Below are 14,303 nucleotides of genomic sequence, written 5' to 3'. Positions count from 1 at the left end.
TCTGGCCAACATCCATTCAACCAGAGTTCTTGGTATACCAGGCATGTACAGAAATGCATTTTCTAATGGTAGAATAAGAGTTTTAACAAGAGTTTAGCATTTAGTGGTAATAAATGGCATTGGCCCACTCTGAGCTACCTCCAAAGACTTGTTTGCATTTGTGAAAGTAATTATAATCAGGTCACCTTTAGTTCTCTTGCAGTAAGAAAGCTTTTCCTGAAGGGCCCTTAAAAGGTACCTGAAAGATTGTGCTCAGCATATTCTCAAAGGATTTATATACATCTTCACAATTCAGGGATGTGAGAGTATATGACCCAGCTACTTTTTTTCTCTGAAAGTAATATAGTAAAATAATAAATGGATTTGAAATTTCTCAGTGCTTACAAAGCATTTAATTCATAACTAAAGGTGAGAAAAACTAACTCTCCATTTTCAAATTGTTTTAAAAGACAAAACTGGATTAGGTTCACTGAAAACCTCTGTTCAAAGAGTGAATAAGTCAATGTACTAATCTATGTCCTTTAAAAACTACCTATTGTTTGTGTGAATTTGATTTTCTATGAACATTTCTTCAAACAGAAACACAATTATACACATGATAGGAGCAGACCCTAGAACTTGTAGCTTTCTTGAGATGGGAGAAGAAAAGATAGCAATTATAACAATTAAAAGACAAACTCAGTTTCCTTTTCAAGATAATCCACAATGCTGTCATTCTTTCCAAACTTAGAAAATGGTAACGAAAATATAAGTTACTGCCTTAGTAGCTTAAGAGAAAAATGGAGACTTTTTCATGTACAAAAAAAAAGAATGATAGAAGCATTTTATATTTTACAAAAAAAAAAAATCTGCTTTTCTATCTTCAGCATCCGTGTCTCTGCTATGCATATTTTATGGAAATTCATTTTATGGCATTAAACTTGAAGCATTGATTTTAAGTTTTTAATAGCCACACATATTTTCTTATATTTTACACAGAAACATAATATATTTAAAAATATAGACCTATTTTAGAGTGGTACTAAACCCTTCCAAACAGATTTACTTTCAAGGTCATCAGATGCATCTCTATGCATAATTTGGAGATGAATGTGTTCTCTGACTGCAATTCAACTATATTTGGGCTGTGGTTTACATAAAAATACAATTTTTAGAGAAGAATCATCATCTTATCTGAAAGTGTTTCTGGGGATAGCTGGTTGCCCAGTAATCCATTTGCACTGTTGATGGCAGATAAGCTGAATATATTTAAAGGCAAGGAATGACACTTTGTGCTACAAGATGAATTAATTTTTCAGGTTTCCACCTTAGGTGGTCTGCTGGTGGCTAGGACTTAGGAACTAGGTATCATCATTGTGGTTATGTTCCTTAAGAGCAATCTCCATCATTTCTCTGATATTGGCTGCAAATTACATACAGCACTGTTCAGGAATAAACCATAATGCATGGCTATGGCTCTCAACATGTGTGTATTACTTTATTCAGTGTTGTAAAATGAGCATCCTGTGCTGATAACCATTATTTAAGATACTTTGTGATAGAGATAGGCCATGTGCTACATCTACATTTTCACTCTTTTTCATATAGATGCATGGAATTATTATTGAGAGTTGGTTGTTTCTACACAGAGGACATCGAAAGGTATGACTTGGAGCTTTCTTATGGAAGAGAAGATGCTATGCTAGATGTAAGTCATCAGACTTTGAAATCCAAGTACTAGACAAATCAGAATACAATACAATACAAATGTATTTATTATCTCACATAACAAGGAGCCCAGAGAACAGGTATGTTCCAGGGTTAACTGATGCAAGGGCCTGGTGGTGTTATCAAGGATTGTTTTTTTTTTTTTTTTTTTTTTTTTTTTAGCTTTCTTTTCTTACCCACTATTCTTGAAGTATGGGCATTATCCTGAGAATCCAGATGCTTCTGCTCTTATTAAGGGATAGTGCCCTTATAAGCCTATTCATCCTAAATTTAAAATGTTGCAAGTAAAAAATGTATCTAACCTACCAAACAAACAGAGCTTAGCAACATATAGCATGCAGAGAGCATTGTCTTTCATATAATTAGCCTGGAAAAATACAAAAATTCAAAGAAGCCTTCCACTGAATGAGTATGGACTTTGCACCATCATAATATATAAAAATTGTGAGTCAAAAAACCATCATAAGTTATGGACTTTATAGTTCTGGCATTGTTTCAATATACCTGCTCTAGAGTAAGAATGTTCTAGGTTAATAATCACTGGGGGGGGTGGAAGGACTTCAACATTGAATATTGATCATTTTCTTTGATCTGGTTGAGCCTGTCTTAATCATGAGTTAATTCCCTATGCAATGCAAGAGAAATGTGTAAGCTAAAGATCTTAAAGTTACAGGGCTCTGTTTTGGGAGAACTTTCAGGTGCAAAAGAATGAATATTTCACCAATCAAGATCAGAAAGGAGGAAGAAGGGGAAGATGGTAGCTCTCCTATGAAATCAACAGTGTTCATCATAAATCATACAGACGTGACTACTCAATTGAAACAAGCCATGAACTACTAACTTGATTCCATATGGCAAATTTTATTTCCCTGGTGCTCTTTCATGCTATCTGTAAAATAGGATTATGATTCTTTCTCTCACTGTAGTTGTGATGATTGGAAATGCTATGTGAGTACCATTTAGCACAGAGTCTGGCATCTATGCAAGGTACCTGCTCCCAAAAGGCAGTGAGAAAGAGGAGAAAGCATTGGTATTGTATTGTTACTAGTATAATGGACTACACTATGGAGGACTTGGCAGCAGACATGCAGATAAGAAAGTAGGTTTATTTCAAGGAAAAACAAATGTCAGTCTCTAGAATGTGCCTAATTATCTTGTAAAGATGTTCATCAAAATCTACCGAGACTTAACCATTTAGAAAATAACTATATTGATCTAATGCCAGCAGACGTCACTTCAGAAATAAGTCAGGGACTCCAGGGCCCTTGCTGTCACAATGCCAGTCATCACCTTGGCTCCCCGTCTTGCCTGGGATGGAAGGGAACACAAAGAATCCAACATCTGCTATGGGCCCTAGAGCTGAATAGAATGATATGACAGTTTCCAAAGGGAATTATTCTCAGCTAACAAAAAATAAATGCATTCCAATTGTATTTACTCCTATTTTAGAGTAAAGTGATTCTTAACTGTCTCTTAATTGATTCATTCATTAGTGTTATTTAGGGTATTTTTAAACCCGTGAAACATATCCTAATAGTATCCATTTGTTATTCTTTCCTCTTGTAAACATTCCTTACCTTCCTTTATAGAATGTAACTGTGATACAAATAAACTTTCTGTTCCAATTGCTATAGGATGCATCATATGATTGATTTCTATGCCACAGAGGTACAAGTTGATACTTTAATATAAATTATTTCCCAGAAAATGACTCATTCATATTTTAATTCAATAGATCTAAAATGTATTTAAGTCCCGTCTATCTAGCCTCCTGCAAGATACTGTAATAACTCCTCTAACCCCTTCTTTTACTTTCCTATTTTTATCTCTTTATTCATATTTCAAGGTTCGACAGTGACGTGCCTCCTCGTAAAGTTATATATGATCTATGACATACACATTAAAAGGTAGCAATCAACTGCAGGTGCATTGATTAAATTTGCCTTCATGAAGAGCTGATTGAATTTTACATTTATTTAAAGTTCTTCATCTATTAATTCTACCCACCACTGTCTTTCATAGGATGCTCACTTTAGTTTTAGTGCATAAATCATAAATTCCTATCTATAATCAGATGTTGAAAGAAAATGAAATAATTTTTAATTGTTTCTTAAAAATTGAATTAGTCACATATACTTGGCATTTGGGGTAGAGCATATGTTTCAGTTTAAAGGAGTTGCTATTCAGTACTAATAATGCAAAATAGGAAATAAAAAATGTCAAAGGTATATAGTTCTTACCTTTGCAAATATTTGAAATTTCAGGTCCCAATAAAATATAACTGGTTAATATATACAAATTTGAGTCTTTCAGAAAAATTGAAAGACAAACATGTTGAAAGCACAAGAGCCAGATGCAGTTGTGTGTACCTGTAATTCCAGTGACTTGGAAGGTTGAGGTAGGAGGATTGCAAGTTTTAGATCAGCCTCAGCAACTTAGCAAGGTCCTCAGCCATTTAGTGAGATCCTGACCCAAAATAAAAATGACTAGGAACGTGACTCAGTGGTAAAGTGACCATGGGTTCAATTGCTAGTACATAAATAAATATATGAATGTATGTGTATATGTATATATGAAATAAATACTTGTCACATGTCTTAGTAAGTTCAGTCTTCTATAACAAAACACCGTATATTGGATGGCTGAAATAAAAGACATTTATTTCTCACATTTCTGGAAGATCAAAAGTTCAAGACCAAGGTGGAAGAATATTCAGGTCTTAGTAAAGTCTTTTCTTAACTTGCAATTGGCAGCTTCTTGCTGTGTTCTCACATAGAACAGGAAGGAAGCTGCTGTCTCTTTCTCTTTTCATAAATGCATTAATCCTGTCTTGGGGGCCCTAGCCCATAATCTCATCTAAACCTCATTACCCTCCCCAAAGGCCCTCATTTCTAATACCTTCACACTGGGGGTTAGGGCTTCAACATGAGTTTTAAGGTGATACAAATATTTAGCTTATAAAACCATATGACTCAGAAATACTATGCTTAAGTGTTTACTGCCCCCCAAATTAAAATTCATGTCCATACACTGAGTGGTCCTTAGAAGTGTATTCATAATTATGAAAAACTGGAAACAATTTACATGCTTCAACTGTGGAAGAAATGAACAAATAGTGGAACATCCATAAGTGAAATACTACTTAGCAATAAAAGTAGCCTAATCCAGATCTATGTAATACAACATCAGCACATTTCAAACCATTATGCTGTGTAAAAGATGGTGGACACAAAAACATAATGAATACATGATTTTGTGACTATTTTGTTTATGTGATTCCAGAATAGGTATGAGTAGAGGGCCAGAAATCAGACCACTGGTTGGCAGGGGCTGGAGTTGATAGAGATGGGTGGTATTGACATCCTAAATAAGCATTTAGGAAATTTTGGAACTGATTAAAATATTCTATAATTTAATTGTACTGCTGGTTATATGACATTATAAATTTGTCAAAATGTATATAACTGTACAGCTAAATAAAACTGTACTTCAAAAAATCTAATGTAAAACCCTCTAGACTAATCTACTCAAAGGATACCCATAGAAAACTTTGAACGGACATCAACTCTATCAATTCCTTAAGGCTGGGGTTGTGGCTCAGTGGTAAAGCGCTTGCCTAGCATGTGTGAGGCACTGGGTTTGATCCTTGGCATCACATAAAAATAAACAAATAAAATAAAGGTTAAAAAATTTATTTAAAAAATGGTTTCTCCTTAAAAGGTCAGTAGAACATTGATGTTTGAAAGCTGGTATGATCTAGATAATACACTAGTTTCCAGTTGCAGAAAATGTCACTACTACCTGATTATCTGAGAGCTTTGGAAATACTATACTATATACCAGCAGCTGCCTCTGGCATAGGCAGAATAGTGATAACTATATGACAATGTATTCAAGAACCTCGAGCCCAGTCTGTTCAAAAGTTTCTCCATGGTTTATAAATGGGCATGACACATTTATCAGTATTTCTCTTTTAGATGAAAGAACTGAAACAAGAAACTGTGATGGGAACTATGATGGATCATATCAAAGCCAATGTGACTTTTTAAGAAACCACAGAGTTAATGAGACAGTCCATGAGAAGCTCACTAAAGAAATATTCTAAAGCACATTTATATAAGTTCTGATCTGCTCATTTCACTGAAAGCACAATAGAAGATACAGGGTAGACATTAAGATGAATTGCAAATGCTGACTTTATCTCTTAGAACTTTGTCATGATAGGTAACTTTTTACTTTAGGTCTCCATTTTCTCATCTGTAAAATGAGGAAGTTACATTTATCATTCAGAGTGATTTTCAGTTCACACACACAATAACATCAGTTCTCATACATATATTAATTTGCACATGGCAAGTGCTCAGTAATGAATGTTGTTGTTGTTGTTATTATTATTATTATTATTATTATTATGTCATTTTCTTCCTACTTTAGGCATTTTAGTTATTAATTGAGTATATAAGTTAAAGCTTAGTATTCACTGAGTAAAAACCCACATCTACCCTTAGTGGCTTAAATAAAACATAAAATGTTTTTAATAACAAGTTCATGGATCAGCTGGGAAGTTCTGTAGATAGGTGTCAAGCTTTGCTGATATAAGTTGTGCTTGCTTTTGTAACTTTGATGAGATGTAAGGGTCTCTGAGAACTAGCTCTCATCAGGTGGTTCTGGGTCTTCTGTTATATGATCCAGCAGTTAGCTTGGGTTTGTTTGCATAATGAGGCATCCCTTAAGAAGCCTTCAAATTTAAGCTTAAATATGGCACAACATCATTCCCATGTGTATCAGCTTTCTCTCCTGATACTTTCTCTTGATATTCTTTAGTCTTGAGATGTCTCTTGTCTCTTTCTGATTTTAATTAGTCTTACAACAAATTCTAAGCAGATCTTTTAAAAATGTAATACATAATCACCACAGAGAATAGCAGCCCTAAACAAAAAAGCATAAATAGTGATATTTACATAGTAAATTCATACACCTGACATATTAATTGATTGGAGATTGCACTTCTACATTGAACATAATTCCTTATATGTCATCTCTTTTTTCTTCTTATAGTATAGTTGTCTATTTATACTCATGGAATAATGAATTTCTGAAAGACAGATTGAATTATATTTTCTTTTATCCCCACTGCCTCATGCATTTTATATTGGTAACATGTATCTGTTGAATGAATCCTATTAGAGTTCCCACATTGCATGAGAGAGATGACTGTGGTCAGGGATTTTCAAGATGTTGGTGAACCTTTTAGTCTGGAAAGGAAATCTGTTTGGGGACTACTTTTAACAAGAAGTTTACCCTGTGCAAAGACAGCCTGGAGTCAGAAATAGGCTGCAGGTTAAATGGGCAAAGAAAACACTCAATTGTTTGGCATTAACAACGCGTGTGCTAGACCATTAACAAGAGTTGGGGATGAAACAAAGTCAGGGAAAAAAATTAAAAATCCAAACTCTCTAACCTCAGGTTAGAAAGCTTAGTTTAAATCCATTTGTTATTTAATTAATGATAAATAATTAACATATTAATTAAATAATGAGGGATAATTAAGCCATTTACTCTCATTGCCTATTACACTTATCAGACTAGTTAGCTTTTACCTTGATAAGCAAGGGCATGTACAAATTTAACAGAGATAATTATACTCAGAAGAATCAGGATGACATTGATGGAACTGGTCATGTGATTGCTTATTGTATGGAAGGTCAAGTTCTTGTATATTATCTGGATAAATAGGAGTTTAAGAACCTCAAGAAACTAAAGAAATAGGAGACACTTGAAAGACAGTCACAAGTCACTGCTCCATTTGGAGTCCTTCACTGGCTGTCTCTGAAATAGAATTATTTTGCTATTTTATGATGCAATGTTAGACATGATACATATAATTGCTCCCTCTCCAGACCTAGTTTCAAGTTCTCAAATCCCTGCAAGAGAGCTTGGCAAAGATAATCTTCATTTGGCTAATCCTCTTCGTATCACTTAAAATATGACATAAAAATTTGTACAACAGAGCTCAACCCTCAATGCAGGGCACAGTATAACATTTGGTGGGTCAAGTTCTATAAACTTAATAAGTGCACATTTGCATACAGACACAAACACACACACACACACACACACACACACAAATTGGCATTTACAGTGTTGAATTTCTCAGCTGGAACTCCCATTGTAGTAAGTCAGCATTTAAACCAAGAAAAAAATACATAAGTCTAAGGAGGAAAAGCAGATATATGTCAGAAAAAGATAAATTCATGATTTTTAAACTTTATAGCATGGGTTCATATTGCTTGAGGGTCTTATTAAATATATAGATGCCAAGATCTAACCACAGAGAGCATAATCCATTTTAGGATGATCACTGATGTCATCAGGTTTTGTAGTTCGAGAAACATTTCCCTGAAAATTTCTATTATTGGCTCATTCATGGGATATGTCTTGAGGATATTGAAGTCCATCATCATGGTAATGATATTGGCCTGTCTAAAACTTTTCTAGCTTCCTGAAAGAAAGTGATCACTGACTTTGTAAGTCTACAAACTTATTTCACAATTTTTTTATTTACTCTGGTAGCCAAGTATACAAGCCAAACATATATTTTCTTCAGAGGAGCAGGTGAGAGAGAATCTGACACTATAAAAAGTAAAATGAAGCCATACTGTTTATCCAATGCACAGTCTTCTTATTAGACTTTTTAATGCCAAAAGTAATGAACAGTTTGTTCAACATATTTGAGATTATCAGCTTTACTTTGAAAAATAATAACTAAAAAAATGGGTGAAAATCACCCTAGATTGTTTGGGGTAAAAAAAAAAAAAGGTTAGAACATTTACAAAAATCCAGAATGTCTTCATTGCCAAGCCTGTTAGGGAAAGTCATTCTCTGAGTGACCCCTCATCCACAGGTCACCAATAAATTCACATGGATGGTTCCATCTGCCACATAGAGGAACTCTTTTCTCATAGTATATCAGAGTGATTAAGCAGATCTTAACTTTCACTTTTTCTCCTTACTCTTGTTACCTGTTTTACCATTACATCAAGTTTTGAAATATTTGTGCTTTATTTATTTTAAACACAGGAGTTATTTGTTTGCTTAAATAATTTCAAAATAACAGAATTTGCTTACTGCTGAGGAAGTCCTTCATTGGAAACACTAATGCAGGTGCATTTAGGTTATGTTTTTTACAATGATCCATCATAAATATAAACTAAATCCAAGTCTATCCTTAAAATTTTTCATTTTCATTTTAATGACAGATGGCAAGCTTTTACCTCAAACCTGGGTTAGTTACGAAATTATTTCTTACCTATTATAGTCCCTCACACCTTTAATATGTACTGTGTACAGAAGCACAGTAGTGTTCAATATCCCCAATTACATTTTTTTAACTTTCTTTCGTGATAATGATATCGGCCTGTTTTTGTTTGTTGTTGCTTGTGTTCAGTACTGAGGAAATCCAGAACGCTCTATCACTTACCTACATCTCCAGCCCTTTTTACTTTTTTTTTTTTTTTTTTGGTTTTTCTTTTTTTTTTTTAATTTTAAGACAGTGTCTCACTAAGTTGCTGAGACTGGCCTCCAACTTGTGATCCTCCTGCCTTAGACACCCTAGTAGTTGGGATTATAGTTGTGCCACTATGCACGGGACTAATCAAAGTTTTAATGACTTTCTACTTCCTAAAAGAGAAATATTAAACTCTGCACCTTCAATTTTGTGTTGTGTAAATTCAGACATTAAATATATCTTTCTAGCTAGACAGGTGGATCCATTTTCAGACAGACCTTACTCAGCCTTTCCCTGTGGGTTTTATAGGTGACGCAATTCTCCCCTCTTCTTATTCCTACCAAATTATCAGGCCCCACAACACAGTGGATTTTTCACTAACTCAGGGCAATCCCATGAATCACTCTTCAGTAAATGGGAATTCATTCTCTCTTTGCTTCTGCTTGTTGCTAGTTTTGAAATGGTGAGTGGGACTTCTTGTTTCTACAACTGATTCCTACTTTGTATCCCTGTTCACATTAATCTTTCCAAACAAAGAGAGTGGTTTATTCCTGTGGATTTCTCACCAGGCAAGAACCGAAGCCCCAATGCTGAGCTTCAGTGCATTACCTGAGGCCATTTTACCTGCTGTTTTCAGCAGCTCCTGCCATTGACTTCCAGCCAAGCTCACCTAGGATGATGGATGTACCTGGACTGTCATGGCTGCATCCCACCTAACTGGTAGTTCATGCATTAATGCAGGTAGAAACCCCTGATACCAGAAACTTGTCTGATTAATAACTCATTATGATGGCTTCCCAGATGGGTGGAAGCAGAGCTGTGGTGGATTCTGCTTTCAGCTACTGTCTTAAGGCAAGGGATAGGGGTTGGAGAGAATACCTTGGGAATGTTATAAGTGGTAAGCTCTAAGAGCTCAGACTTAGATGCAGCAAAAATGGGAAAGACAAGGATGATGCTTAAAAGAAAGTATAACAGTACTGGATTCTAGAAGTAAAACTATAGAAAGAAACCATTCGAAGATAACAACAGCTATTGAGGATTTAATAAGTGCCTTAGGACAGGTACTTCTAAGGTCTTTTTTTTCTGTATTAATTTACTTAATAATTACAGCATCTACGGAGATTGGTTTCATTATTATGCACACTTTCTAAATGAGGAAGAGGATGCACAAAAGTTAAATAAGTGGCCAAAAGGTTGAATGGTTAGTAAGTGGTAAAGCTAGTATTTCAAACTAAGGTAATTTGATTTCAGAATTAAATAAGATCAATTGAAATGGCTGAATCACTGACACTGTCAGGAGTTTTCCATAAAACAGCTCACTTAATTCAACAACTCTGCAATGCAGAACTTAGTGTGTTCCCATTTTTAGTGGGGAAACTAAAGCTCAAATAGGCAAAGTTAGATGTTTTAAGCTTTTACATCTGGCATACACATAGCAAAGCAAAACTTAGAATCCCAGAATATCCAAATCTGTTTTGTTCTTTCTGCTAAACCATGCTTCCCCCCACCCCGCCCACTTTGAGACAAGAAGTATCATTGTTTTCTGTTTGACATTCAAACAGAAAACGATGCTTGAGGGAAAAATAGGTGGCAGAAGTATGCCAGTCTGATGAGAGGTAGAAAAGTTATGGTGAAGAGTTAACTTCTCCATGAAAGGATCTAGCTATCAACTTCAATGTCAAACAAATGTAGACATAACCTGTCCAAAAGGGGTTTCCTTATCACTAATGCAGATGGCTGAGGGGTGTTCATGAAGGCTGAATGTAGTATTTATGTATATTGATGTGGGAGTTTCTAAGAGGAGAAAATGGAGGAAAAGATCCATAGTGTCTTAGTCTATTAGTCTATTTCATGTTATCAGAATGTCATAGACAGGGCAATTTATAAAGAAAAGATACTTGCTTCTCACAGATCTGGCAACTTTGAAGCCCAATATCAAGGTGTCAGCAGCTGGTGAGAGCCTTCTTGCTATATCATCCCATGGCAGAAAAAGGAAGGGCAAGAAAACAGGAAAGCAAGAGGGGGCCAAATTCACCTCTATAACAAGCCTATCCTAGGATAATTAACCCATTCATGAAGGGGGGCGGTCTGCATGACTTAACCATCTTTTCTTATCAGGACCTGCATTCTACCACTGTGTACTGGAGATGATGTTTCTAATACATGAATTTTGCGGACATTCAAACCATCACACATATCTGAGAGAAAGGGAGTAGGAAGAGGAGTGGGGAAGGAGAAAGGAGTCAGAGCAAGAAAGAAAGAAGGTCCAGAGTCATTGGGATACAGTACTAACTCTCCTTAATGATTGTTATAGACAGGTTGATTTCAGAGTTTTCTGTGGACTAAATCTTTGCCAAGGGTCAAATTACCTGTGCTACCAGAATAGCCATGATTTATGGGTAGTTTTAAGGGAAGATCATTGACATTTGTAGAATATCTTTTCTCTTCTGTACAATAGCCATCCTATAATGTTAGGGTTCGACTTTCATCTTCAGATAAAGAAACTGAGGTTCAGAATATTTAATTATTTCACTAAAGTCATAAATGCAGAAAGCAACAGAGCTAAAATTTAAAACCATATCTGTCTTCCACCAAAGCTCATCCTCTTTCCACTAAAAATACTTTAAGTGAGATCCTTAAACCTGTATCACATAAGTAGACCAAACTCTTAAATCAACTCTTATTAATTACTGAAGTAACCCTCTATTTTCTGAGTTGGCCTCTATTAGTCTTAGGCTTCAGTTTACCCATTATTTTTTTCTAAATTTAAATGCTGGTTTTCTAAAGACAAGATTGAAAAATTCTTGTCTGGCCACACCCCACCTATGTAATTGTTTCCACCATTTCTTATACATATAGTCAACCAACATAGCGGATCTCTTCACTATCACAGACCACATATTATTTCCTCTCAGCATTTGGTCGTCCAATAGCCACTGTCTTCTTCCCTTACCTTCACACTGGATGAGTGTTCCCAGTCTTGGCCCTCATGGTCTCCAATTTCAGGGCTACTTCTCACATATATTTGTGTTTTGATATACTTCAAACTGCCTGTTAATACAATCAGTAAATATTTTATATTTTAAGTGAATTTGACAAAAAGCTTTTGAGAACAAATTATGAGATGCACTATATGCTGGAAGTTTTAGATAAAGAGAGGCAAAAATGTCTGTCTAAAAGATTGACCCATTACTCTTCCCACACAGAACCTGGGGTCCTGGCGTCAGTAAATACTCAGTAAACGTACATGTGAAGTAATAGCTAAAATGATATCAATAATGACATTCCACTCTCAAGGGTCTCCAACTTGTTTCATGTTTTCCTAGATTTAAAATGCCTGGCTCATCTACATCATCAACACCACTCGGCTCATTGTAGTTCTGGATCATTAGTTCCTCTGCAAAGCACTCCATCTTGTGCATAGGTTTTCATAAAGCTCAGTGGTTAACATTATTAAATTCCTCCGTAGTGGGCTTCTGCTCAGACGATTGGAATAGCAGTTTGCTTTATAAATGTGAATTTAACTCCAGTGAGAGCTTTTCCTCCCCTTTCCTTTCATCTGTCATTCTTTTTTTTTCCTCTTATTTGTGCTTCTAAGCAGAGACACTGCCCTAAAGTGACGCGTAAACTCCACAAAAACCATGACTAATGAAAATAAGGTTGCTCCTAACAAGTCTCCACCATTTCTTACACTTAACAGCCAACAAACACAGCTGATCTCTTCACTGTCACAGACCACACCTTAGTTCCTCTTACTTGTTTCTCCAATAGCCAATGTCTTCACTGTCTTCTTCCCTTGACATCCTTGAGGGTTATTTAAGACTACAATGGCCTCTTGGGCCTAGGTACCTTGAAATCTCTTTGCGCTCTTCATTTGCAATTGTGAAAACTCAAGGTAATTCCCAATCATGTTCTTTCACTTCAGCTACTGTACATAAACTTGAAGCCTGAACTTTCCTGCAACACATTTAGCTGCCACCATCATTGATAAATGTTTTTAAAAAGAGATTTTTTTTTTTAGATATTAGGAAAAGCTAAGGTTCTCTGGAAATACAATTTAAGAGTCATTTCAAAGAATTCCAGCTTACTAAAAAGAGTTGTTAGTAAATCAGTGCAAAAATACCATCAACCAGTTTCTGTCGTTCTAATAAATTAGGGCCTCCTTTAGGGGTAATATATAAATGTACACACATATAACACATATACATGTGTGCAGGCACACACTCTATGTGCATGTGTACACATGTATTTGAATACGTGAATAAGAGTACTTATACCATATGCATATTTACATGGGAGTATGGCATTTTGGCACATTATATATGTTATGGCATGTTTAAGTTCTATGTTTTTCTGCATTATTAGCAATAATCACTTATTGAGATTTTATAATCCAGACATTATACTTGGAACTTTACGACCATTGGCTTAGTATATACTCCAAGTAGCAAAACAACTTTATTATTCCCCATTTAAAAAATGAGCAATCTTAGGATTATAACAGCTAAAATTAGATTACCAAAGTTCAGCCCTTAGTCTTCTGCATGGTATCTCAAACAATCTCTTTTCTTCTTTGCTCAATTTGAGAACCAGGTTTTTCTTTAATTATAAAGGAAAATGTGCTTCTCCTTTCCCCTCATCTCTTCGTTTGGTTGTCCTTTGACATCTTCTTAAAATCAACTACGTTCATCTAAGTATCAATTTCTGGGAACTGAAGGCTTGTGCTGGGAGTAAAATGTGCAATTCAGCAGGTCTGCAGCATTTGACAGGAGCAGACATCTGCTGCCTCACAGAGCTGCGGCCCCTGAGGGCAGGAAGGTGCCCAGTACTCAGACACCTACTCTTTGTCCTACTTCATACAAAAAATGCACAGAAGAAAAAATGTCTAATTAGTGACAAATATGAATATGATGCTGGTGGAAAGCAAAATCCATAGGCATAAAGGCGGACATGGTCTTTAGTTCATTTTGTTTTATAAGATGGAAACACTTGGTGTTTTAATCCTGTTCTTCATGGGTATTTTATGAAGCCTCATGGTTTTTAACTCACCATGAAAATTAATTTTCCTTTGCAGTTCCTTTAAGTTGAC

Source organism: Spermophilus citellus (genome assembly GCF_964194105.1).
Source record: "Spermophilus citellus genome assembly, chromosome: 11".
NCBI lineage: Eukaryota > Metazoa > Chordata > Mammalia > Rodentia > Sciuridae > Spermophilus > Spermophilus citellus.
This window is presented reverse-complemented; position numbering follows the sequence as displayed.